The 8836-nt window shown below is 48.6% G+C and overlaps 2 long non-coding RNA genes across 3 annotated transcripts; both read right to left on the bottom strand.

Annotated features, from left to right (window-relative positions):
- Nucleotides 1–821: 821 nt before the first annotated feature.
- On the bottom strand, nt 822–4481 carry 4930573C15Rik. Of its 2 annotated transcripts, none has more exons than XR_868703.2 (2): nt 4131–4481; nt 822–1246 (listed from the first exon to the last, which is right to left on the bottom strand). It is a non-coding gene; the product is annotated as an RIKEN cDNA 4930573C15 gene (long non-coding RNA). The 2 variants fall into 2 exon arrangements; XR_868704.2 differs by lacking the exon at nt 4131–4481 and adding an exon at nt 2236–2462.
- A 2394-nt stretch (nt 4482–6875) lies between these two features.
- On the bottom strand, nt 6876–7835 carry Gm34700. Its single transcript, XR_377207.2, has 3 exons — nt 7805–7835; nt 7213–7367; nt 6876–6894 (listed from the first exon to the last, which is right to left on the bottom strand). It is a non-coding gene; the product is annotated as a predicted gene, 34700 (long non-coding RNA).
- Nucleotides 7836–8836: the final 1001 nt, after the last annotated feature.

Genomic DNA, 8836 nt, shown 5'->3' with positions numbered 1-8836 from the left:
ACCCTACTCATGCATAATCAAGATCGGAACAGGCGGTCCTTTCTGCCATCTCTCCTTGTAGATCGTCCCAAGAGCAGAGCCAAGAGCTGAATTCAGGCTCTAGGAAATAAGTCATCAATGTTCATTTTCCATATGAAGATGCACTTAGAGATGATTAAAGAGTCCCAGACGAGCAAGAGGTGTCCGGTACCATCTTTCTGGAGTCGGAAGCGGACTCCTACGTGCTTCAGAACAATGACAGTCGTTAACATGACTGAACCCACAAAGAGGGCGTCAGAGTCCTTGGAACTAGACTTAAAGGGTTGTAGTGAGTTACCATGCGAGTGCTGGGAACTGATCTGTGGTCCCTTGGAAGAACAGTAAGTGCCCTTAACCAGGGAACCCCACATGTTTATTATTTAAAATGTGAAAGCTCTTTGGGGGGTGGGGGGTGGAAAAGGAGTGGGGGAAGGGCTTGAACACAGACACATGAGACTAGCAGGGGGAAAAGGGGGCACTTCTGTATTTCAAACGTCTTTGTAATTGGGGCTCAGTGGGCAGGAATGCATGCTCTGTAAGTGGGAGGAGCTGAGTTCATATCCCTAATCCCACCACGTAAGACAGCTGGGGCATGGCTGCATATACCTGTGAGCTCAGCAATCATAAGTAGAGATGTGCAGATCCCGAGAGCGTGCTGGACACTCAGGCTGGCTGAAGCAGCAAGCTCAGGGCAACGCAACATGGACAGTGGCAAAGGATGACACCTGATGTCCTGCCCCAGCTGAGAGTACTTATATACACATGCAACACACACACACACACACACACCACATAAAATAGTGTAGAGAGTTTTGAAATAGTTTATCCTTGAGCAGAGACCTGAAGTGGCATATCTGTAAAAAATCTTCAGCACTTGGATCAAATGGTCTTTATTATTTGTCTTTCTTTCATCTTCACTGGGAACCCTTAAGGTTCTGATAGCTGAGGCAGCAGGGTGACCCCACATCTGGGCTCTTGGGTAAGCACCATAGCTTGAGGCACGTCCCTCTTCACCACACAGTCTGTTTCTACAGTCGGGGCATGTACCAACCTCACTGGGAATCTTCTCCTGACACACAGGCGATGTGGTGCTGGCTGAGGACTCAGGCCTCACACCGTCAGGACCCCACCTGCTCCCCGCAGCCTCAGACACTTCCTGTTGCCATGACTTCCTTACAAGATGCGCTCCTTGCTTCTGTGGCTTCTAGCAAATCTCGTTTTGAAGACTCTGTAGAACAGGGGTAATTGTTAACACCTGCCCTCACGGAGCTGTGACAAAGCGCACACACACTGTGCTTCCCTTGGGACCAGCCACGGGCCACATGCCTAGCACAGTCAGGCAGAAGTGATAACAAAGGCAGAAAGGCAACCATAGGATCCTACTTCTTATTGTGGAAGGTGCCTAAAATAAAACAAGCCATGGCAAAAGAAAAATTCCGTTGAGCGGGAATTGGCTTGTGGACTGCAGGAATTAACAGTGGTGTGTATCCTCAGAGCTGGTCGCCTCACTGTCAAAACCGGAGCTCACGGTAGAGGCCGGGATTTGTTGGAATCCTTGTACTGAACACGACCCTTTGAGCAGGAGACCTAAAAGGGAAGGGATCTAGCTTTGGTGGCTGGGGATATTGCAGACAGATGGATTCAGAACTGCTGCGTTCTGAGACCTTGCATCCAGGGAACCGGTAACCGTCAGCATCCTGAATATCAACGGGATGTCTTTGGGGTGTCTCGTTGCAGAAGAGAATCACTCACGTTTACCCTCTTAGAGCTCTATATTAACTCTCAAAAGTATTAAATAGCAAACGGTTGGTTTTTTCCCCCCTAACTTAGAGATCTTTGTTTTGATGAGCTGGGATGGGGGGGGGGGGGCGGGTGCGCGAGGTCTGGAGACAAGAACAGAGAGGAGGCGCTAATTTCTAGTCTTCACTAAAGGTTAAAGTAAGAGTCAAAATAATTCCTGTAAGACTTTTGGTCCATCAGGGTCTCGCTGTGGCGGGGAGAGAAGCGTCCTCCCACACTGGAGACTCCTTCAGGTCTTTTTGACTTTTGGCTGGGAGAAGCTATTTCTTAGCCAGTCAGGTTGCTCCGTGGAGAATGATTGGTGTTATGCTGCCACCTACCGGCTGATTTGGCAGTTACATGCAGTTGCGAGTTGCTATCAGAAGTTACACATCCTTTGTCTTTAAAGTTAAAAAGTCTTTAGTTTCCCATACTCACAGCGCGGGGTTATGGGGAAGCCGCCTTCCTGGACCCTGAGGGCAGCTTGCCCTCTCTGTCCTTGTCACTGGGCTCTCCGGGCATCCTGACCTAGGGATCTCTTGCCACTGTGTTGTGTATCATGGGTTCCAATTGACTTTCTGGGCCTCTATTTTGCGGTGGAACTCTCTCTGTCCACTCTGAGAGAGAGAGAGAGAGAGAGAGAGAGAGAGAGAGAGAGAGAGAGAGAGAGAGAGAGACAGAGACAGAGACAGAGACAGAGAGACAGAGAGAGAGACAGAGAGAGAGACAGAGAGAGAGAGAGAGAGCAGAACGCTGCAATGACCTATTTTGCGGTGGAACTCTCTCTGTCCACTCTGAGAGAGAGAGAGCAGAACGCTGCAATAACCTCAGACCTAAACATAGTCATTGCTTTTGACCCTAGAGCCAACTTGGTTTCTTGCTGGGGATTAAATCATTCAGGGAAAACATTTCCCAACAGGCTTCCCAGAATCTACTGCCGCTGCCAACATTCTTGAGCCTCATATAAACAAGATGCCCCCAGCAGAGGAGCTTTAGGGGTGGCGGAAGGGTCATATCATCTGTGTGCCAGGATCATAGACAAGATTAAGTGCTGATTTGAGTGGGAGAACGGGGCATCATTTATATGGTGGGGGAGGGGTGGGTATGTGAGGGTGGGGTACGGTAAGGGTTAGAGGGGCCAAACAGTGAGACTAGTCAGACTCCTGGCAATTCTTGGGAGGCAGACGGATTGTGAATTTTGGGTCAGCCTGGACTACATAGCAAGACCTTATGTAGTAATATAATAATAATAATAATAATAATAATAATAATAATAATAATAGCAACAACAACAACTCATCAATGAAACACTATACACAGCCAATACACAAAGATATCAAAGACATAATGTTGAATGATAAAAAGCCAGAGACTTAAGGGTACCCTGGCTGTGAATACGTTTATTTAACTTCTAAAACCAGATACCACAAATCTACAGCGCTAGACGTTCAGATAATACTTCTGTCGGAGCAAAAGGCTGAGGGGATTGACTGACTGAGTGTGGGAAGGGGATGGGGACACCAGGACACAGGAACGCTCTTCACCAACGATTGTCTGGCTGCTGCATGCACAAACATGTACACACACAACATTCTGTTAGAATGTGTGCATCTTACTATCCACATGACACCAATTTAGAAAGAAAGAAAGAAAGAAAGAAAGAAAGAAAGAAAGAAAGAGAGGGGGGAGGGAGGGAGAGAGAGAGAGAGAGAGAGAGACCATCCTTTTTAGCCACTGAGTAATATCACTGACTGGTTGTCTGCTGGTAGCATGGAACAAAGCCATAGGACAGATTCACCCAGGTACTCAATCAGCCCTTGGGCCTGGGTCAATGGGAGTGGCTATCTGCACATCTCATTTTAGCCCTAGATTTAAAAATTAATTACGTTTGTTTGTCTCCTAGGCACCACTCTTTAAAACAGTAACAATGTGGGCCAGAGAGATGGCTCAGTGGTTAAAAACACTGGCTGTTTTCACAGAGGATCTGGGTTGGGTTTCTGGCTCTCAGTTGGCACACAACCATATTAATCTCCAGATCCAGGGGGAATCTGATGCCCTCTTCTGGCCTCCTTGGGTACTGCATGCATGTGTTGCGCATAGCCACATACAGGCAAACATTCATACACGTAAAATAACCATCCCTTCATCGTACACATAAAATTGTACACATAAAACCACCCCTTCATCATACACATAATATAAAAATAATGATAAAAATCATTTTTAAAATTACAGCAATCTTTGTCCCAGCTGCCATGTGGCCCCTTTCCTAGTTTGGGGAAGGGGGCCTTCAGATTCCTTGAGAAATTCTCATTGCCCTGTGACTCTCTTACTTATGGTAGAAGTGGGGCCAGCCAGACCCTGCTGTCGTTAGCATCAGGTTGAATGGAGACGGAACGGAGCTCTGAGAGAGCTAGCTCCAGGAATGATCAATTCTCAGACATCCACTTTCCAGGAAGTGGAAGGCCTCTGGTCTGCCACGGGGCTGTGCTGGCTTGAGGGCCACTCGGGCTAAGCTGGGTATGGAAGATACTGATTACAAAGCCATTTGTAACCCGTGGTTGGGTAATATAACCATCCCTTCCTCAGCGTGCTGGCCACAGTTCTCTGCCAGGCCAGGAGTTATGGGTTTTTTATTGGTGCTACAGGGGTGATATTTGAGCAGCCTTAGCGCTTAGTCATTTCTGGTTATCAGTGAACTGTAATGTTTCAAACTGCCGGGGGGATGGTCAGAGATAAACTTGGGCCAGCTGCAGACTGAGTGGCGCCTGTGACTGGCTTCACGTGTGTTGTGGATACTCTTTCTATACATCTCTTTCCTCTTTCTCCTCCTCCTCCTCTACCCTTTCCTCCCCTCCTCCCCTTCTCCTTCTCCCCCTCCTCCTTCTCTACCACCAGCACCACCAACTCCCCCCTTCTTTTTAATAAGTTGTGGGATGATACATCATTTTTTTTAACCTAGACATATGTATAATGAAAAAAAAAACCCTCAGATGCAAAGGTGAGAGATGGTCCTATTGACAGCTGTTTCCTTCTTTGCTTTTCCTTCTCTCTTGCTTCTCAGTCATTTGGCCTAGAACAAGTGGATTTGGGGGACAGAATTGACCAGAAAAAAAAATTTTTAAGGCAGTCAGTTCAGGGCTGGAACAGGGCATGTCTCTTCAGATTTCTGAGCTCAAGGCCAGCCTGGTCTACAGAGTGAGTTCCAGGACAGCCAAGGATACACAGAGAAACCCTGTCTTGAAGCCCGCCACCCCCCCCCCCAAAAAAAAGAGAACCAAATAGACTTTGTAGCCACATCAGTCTCCTAGGTACATCACAAGGGCTGCAGGTACAGATGTTACATCGTATCCAAACAAGATGATCTCTGAGGTCCTCTAACTGCCCCGGGAAGCACACTGAAACGTCTCCAGGGGAATCTGCAGGGTAGCTCATGTTTGTGTCAGTTTGATCTCTAGCGAAGGGCATCTGGATCCTTCCTCGAGAAAACCGAGAAAACCATGGTGTGGCAGGTGAGGACCCTGAATGTCTTTAACGGCAGCACTTGAGAGGCAGAGGCAGGAGGATCTCTTTGAGTTTGAGTGCATCCTGCTCTACGTAGCATGTCCCAGACTATCAGGGGGTTACACAGTGAGACTCCCAAAGTCTTCCCCTTGACCTGCAGAGGTCTCTTATTTTATTTCAATGGTGTCTCTCACTTATGTACCTAGTAGTGCATTTGGTTGTAAGGGAGTGAGAAAAATTCCACTCTCTACAGTTAAAGGGGAAAGTCTGGCAGCTGCAAAGGGGGGAAGCAGGTCTCCAAGCAGGTCTCTGAACGTAGGGTACTGACAAGATCGTTGGACACTTTAAACCATTCATACCATTCCTGGGGCTTATGGGAACCCCTTAAACAGCACCTTTTCTCTTTGCCTTTACCCAAATAATATCTTAAAATAACCTCTGTTGCACCCCTAGTGCCAGGCTGAGTCTGAGTAGCCATCAAGGCAGACAGGCATCCAGCCATCAGGGATGGTGGTAAGCGGCTGGTTGGTGGGCTCACGTAATCACGAGACTCTCTTACCCCAGCAGTATCAGGCCGTTTCCTGGTGATATTTTTGACTTTTGGGGGATCTGTTGGAAGACTGGATTCACAGCTGTCTTCCATGTACTGTGCAAGACCTTAGTACTGGGAAACTTTTGGGTGCTGTCCTTTTGTTTAAGATGGTGGAAAGAAGCAACTCTGACCTCAGGTCATCCCAGATGTGCGATCTGACCAGGGTTCAAAACCGGCTGTGGGACTGGGGAGGCGACTCAGTCAAGAAAGTGTTTGCTATAAAAGTATGGGGGCCTGGGTTCGATCCCCAGTAGCCTAAGTAAAAGCTAGATGTGGGTGGATTCAGTTCCTGCAATCCCAGAGCTGGGTGGGGCAGAGACAGGAGGATGCCAGGAACTTGATCACCTGCTTTTCTAGCTGGGTGGGTGAGCTCCATGCTCAATAGGAAAGCCTGCCTTAGAAAATAAGATATATATGTAACATATGCACACACATGAACATTGACCCGCTACCTGCTGGCTCTAAAAGTCCCCTTGACTCCCCCTCAGAGCTCAGGGTCAAGGTTCCCCCCCCTCTTATTTGTATTTATTTCTTTACTGAGATAGAGACTCCCTAGGTAGTCCTGGATATACCAGACCTTGTGTGTAGATCAGGCTGGCCTCGAACTCATAGCAATCCGCCTGCCTCTAGCTCCCCAGTGCTGAGGTTAGAGGTGTGCGTGAGCCATGACAACCTGTGACAGCTGTGATGCTTTTGAAGCTCAGAGACTCTAGCTAAATCGTGGAGGGCTGAGACACGCAGAGTGGCTTCATCGGGGAAGACTTACCTGGGAGGTGCGATACGGCCTGGCGGAGGTGGTGGTATATGTCTTCTGCTGACTTAGCCGCGTAAAAAGCATGTTCAGCCAGGCCAGTCTAAATCCAGACTATTTTTTTAAAGATTTATTTATTATTATATCTAAGTACACTGTAGCTGTCTTCAGATGCACCAGAAGAGGGCGTCAGATCTCATTACGGATGGTTGTGAGCCACCATGTGGTTGCTGGGATTTGAACTCAGGACCTTTGGAAGAGCAGTCGGTACTCTTAACCACTGAGCCATCTCTCCAGCCCTAACTCCAGACTTTTATCTGACTTGGTTTCATTACTGCCTTTGGGTTTCAGAACCCAAAGCCTTTTTTTTTTCCCCACCTCGGCATTCAACTACTGATGGATGAATGGATTGATTGATTGTTTGATTGGGACCGGGCCTCTCACTGTGTATCCTTGGCTGACCTGACCCTGGTTATATGAACCAGGCTGATGCTGACCAGGCTGGCCTCAAACTTACAGCGCTCCACCTGCCTTTGCCTCCCAAGTGACAGGTGCTGCTTATACTCACTTGGCTGAACAAAGTTTAAACAAGTCGAGTTAGGACGAGAAAATAAAGTGTCTCACACACTGCACAGTGCTGCTGCGGCTGGGCCGCCAGTTTCCCATTTTGTCACCGGAATGCCTTCCTGGAAGGGACTCTAGGTGTGACTCCAAATGCTGGGGCTGCGTCGAGGGAAGAGACAAAACCGTGGCAGATTACAGTCTGTCAGCGTCTTCCACCTCACTGAAGCAGTTTCTCATCCCCACCCCCCACCCCCCCTCACCCCCCCTGTACGGGCCGCAGAGCTAAAGCCCAGCGCCCTAGAGGCAGCAGCTACCCACACAATTTTAATTAAAACAATTTAAGCATGTGTACACGTACTGTGCCCACAAAAGCTTTTCTCCCACTCCTATGCACAAGGATTGCATAGGACCAACCATCGGGGTGCCTCTGAACCCAGAAATCATCCAGGGAGGTGTGGCAACTGCTGACTGCTCTGAGTGACCTGACTCCCAACCCCAGGAAACCGAAGGCCAAAAGAAGAGGCTTCTATAGGCACGACTAAAGGAGCAAAGACTATTTCAAGTGAAATAGACTCTAAGGTAAAAGTAAAAGTCACCGTCGTCCCGCCCTTCCGAGGTGACCAAGCACTGGCTGCATACTGCCTCCCATTCCCTGAGTACACACTTTTATGTTTTGATGGCCAGGAAGGGAGGACAGCCCACTCCATTCAGAAAGGCAAGGTAAACGACTATATCCGCTCTACAAATTTTAATGTTCGTAAGCGTCACATGCAGAGCTTGTTAAAAAAAAAAAAAAACCAAACCACATTCCCAGCCCTGACTCAGGAATTCTGTATCCCGCAGACGCTGGGGTGGGGTGGGGATGGGGATATCTTGTGGCATCCAGCTCAGAGGTGCACACACCTCTCAGGCTGGCTTCCGGCATCCTTCCTGGGTTTATGGATGCCGGCTCCCTATGCAGGCTATGCTCTTGCATGAGACCCCGTGGCAAGCCTCCCCTATGAGACTGGAAGGTGTTCCAGGTGATGACACAAAGCTGACAAACCCTCAGAGGTCGTGGCTTTTCCAGGAAGCTACAGGCAATGGTGGGTGTGGGTGCTGGCACTGTCCCTGCCTGGCTTCTTGGCCTTGACCCAGCTACTCCCCCTAAAGCCAGCTTCTTCAGGCATATCAGACACAGCATCACAGCAGGGTTCCCAGAGAGTCACAGTTGGGACAGTGACATAACGGGCCTACTGGCGATATGTCTTGGCTTGGCCCCTGTTAAGTCTTCAATGTTGAGTAGTGTCACTGGGGGTGCTGGAATTGGGTGACAGAAGATTGTCCTGTGTGCCAGTTCCTTAAGAATGCCCCACTATGAAGCATAGCATGGGGTAGATCTCATGAGCCTGTGGTAATATTACACAAAATAGGCTGTGTGAGGTAATCACACAGTTTGAGTGTCTGGAATTCAAACCTCTTGGAAGCAGAAGTGTCTCAAATTCTAGAGTTTGGGTGGGGCTGGGGAGTGGTAAAAACCTTTGATTCCAATCTTAAGGAGGCAGATGCAGGTGGATCTCTGTGACTTCAAGGCCATCCTGGTCTACATATAGTGCCTTCCAGGCCACCAGAGCTATACACTGATACCT

Source organism: Mus musculus, chromosome 5 (assembly GCF_000001635.26).
Source record: "Mus musculus strain C57BL/6J chromosome 5, GRCm38.p6 C57BL/6J".
Classification (NCBI taxonomy): domain Eukaryota; kingdom Metazoa; phylum Chordata; class Mammalia; order Rodentia; family Muridae; genus Mus; species Mus musculus.
This window is presented reverse-complemented; position numbering and strand designations above follow the sequence as displayed.